Genomic DNA, 2,000 nt, shown 5'->3' on the forward strand with positions numbered 1-2,000 from the left:
ATATGTAGGTTAGGAGGGTCAGCAGTGTATTGACATGGGGTCACAGAATAAGCCTGGATAAGAGTTGGAGCACTCAATGGGCTGAATGGCCATCTTCTGCACTGTAGGATTCTATGATTCTATGTTATATGTGCATGTTGTAATGTGTAACTATGGATAGTCATTGTAGGGACACCAACTTTTGTTCCATTGCAAGGCTGACCAGGAATATATCCTTGTCTTGCCATTTAGCATGGATATATGTTGGACGATACTCAACCTCTTCCAAATGCATAATGGACTTCCTTTGCCATAAAGCCCTGGGATGAATCTGGAATTTGGAGCTTTTGGCTCTAAGTCAGGGGCGCTATCCATTCTTCCACAAGCTGCCCCAAATCTAGGAGCTATAACCCACTTAAATCTCACCCTCGTGTTAAAAATGTCTCCTGAACAGACACGCTTACAGCTTTCCATTGCTGGTATCCCTTATTTGCAATCACAACAGTAAATTGCAGTAAGCCTTTCACATGGTAAATAACACAATTTCTCAGCAATAGATTTATAATAAAAACGTTGGCAGAGTGTTCCATTATAACCAGTCTGCCTGCTACTTCAAGGCAATAGTTTCACTGTTTTAAGTGAAGAAATGACTCAAATAGAGAATTGAAGAGAAAAACACAGTGAACAGTCATTCCACTCACGGGGGCATGGAAACCTTAAAAGCACCAAATAAAATTAAAATGGAACAGAACGCGACTGGGAAAGCAATGAACTCAACTGAAAAACTAGACTGAAGGAAAGCAAGCAGGTGAAACAACTCCCCCATTCTGTTCTGCTTACAACAACTGTGCTTTTACTGTTGCAAAGTCTGTTAAAAATTTTGCACATCTTGGCCGGTGGAGGAGGAAGGAAGGATGTAATAATGCCTGATGCACCTTTCAATTTCAAAACAGCTTTCACTTCAGTCGAGACACAAGCATCTAATCTGTGAAAATCTGGAGATGCATAGTCAGAAACCACTTTTGATGCCAGCAATCTTCCCATCATTTACTCATGCAGCAATCAATATATTGCAAAGGATATTAATTCTTTGCCAGCTCTTGGTGAAACTGGATTTGCAGTTTTCAACACCAAAGAATTCGGAGAATTTAGGCAATGGCAAGTAAAATGTTACAACTTTATTGGAAGTACCTCAACAGTTTAAAAAAAAGAAAGTACGTGCCAATCTCAAGGTGCCCTGAAGCAATTGATAGTCAATGAATCGCTTCTTGGCCTTTTGGCTAAGATCAAGTGTAGTATTGACATGCTGTGCTTGATTGAAGTCATTAGGTTACATTTTAGCTTCATTTGAAGCAATTTTTAAAAGCGGCATCTCGGCCTTTTGGCTAAGATGCAAATGAGATCAAGCCTTGGAGGAGGAGCTATGCCTAATCCAATCAGCTTGGATCATGTAGATCAAACCCAAGGCAGGAGGTGAGAGCCCTGTCTTGTCAGTTTGGATCGGGAATGTCTCAACTTGTTGAGACTCTGAATTGGACTCGATTTGATTGAATTGGAATAAAAACAAAAAAAAAAGTAGTCAATGTATTACTTCTGAGGTATAGTGGCTATTGTTTTGTAAGCTATAAAGCTGCCAATTTTAACACAACATGGTTCCACAAAAATACAATGGTCTGTTTTAGTGATGTTATTGTTCAGCATTCTTCTATCTTTACAGAACACAGGATGGGAGACGAAGGCTAGAATTCTCTGCTGTTGTTCATCCCACCACTGCTGTCAGGGGAAATGGAGAATTTGGCGCTCAGCCAAATCTCCATTCACTGCAGCGAGACAGGAGAATCCCAGATGGGGAAGACGCTGGAGAATTCCAGGCACAAAGACTGAGTTTGAATCTTTGAATTGGATTAAAACCTTGATATTGTTGACTAAAAAACAGAGAGTCAGCTGCTCATTGTCAAGAATGCTAACTGTTCACAAGTCAGATGGAGAGAATTTAACAGATGCATTCAAAGTCATGAAGG

The 2,000-nt window shown here is 40.2% G+C and overlaps 1 non-coding gene across 1 annotated transcript; it reads left to right on the plus strand.

Annotated features, from left to right (window-relative positions):
• Window positions 1-1,239: 1,239 nt before the first annotated feature.
• LOC145356715 (U2 spliceosomal RNA) lies at window positions 1,240-1,438 on the plus strand. The gene has a single exon (XR_013889192.1). It is a non-coding gene; the product is annotated as a U2 spliceosomal RNA (small nuclear RNA).
• The last annotated feature ends 562 nt before the right edge of the window (window positions 1,439-2,000 follow it).

The sequence above is a fragment of the Carcharhinus amblyrhynchos genome, chromosome 21 (genome assembly GCF_965287045.1).
Source record: "Carcharhinus amblyrhynchos chromosome 21, sCarAmb.v2.hapA, whole genome shotgun sequence".
Taxonomy (NCBI): domain Eukaryota; kingdom Metazoa; phylum Chordata; class Chondrichthyes; order Carcharhiniformes; family Carcharhinidae; genus Carcharhinus; species Carcharhinus amblyrhynchos.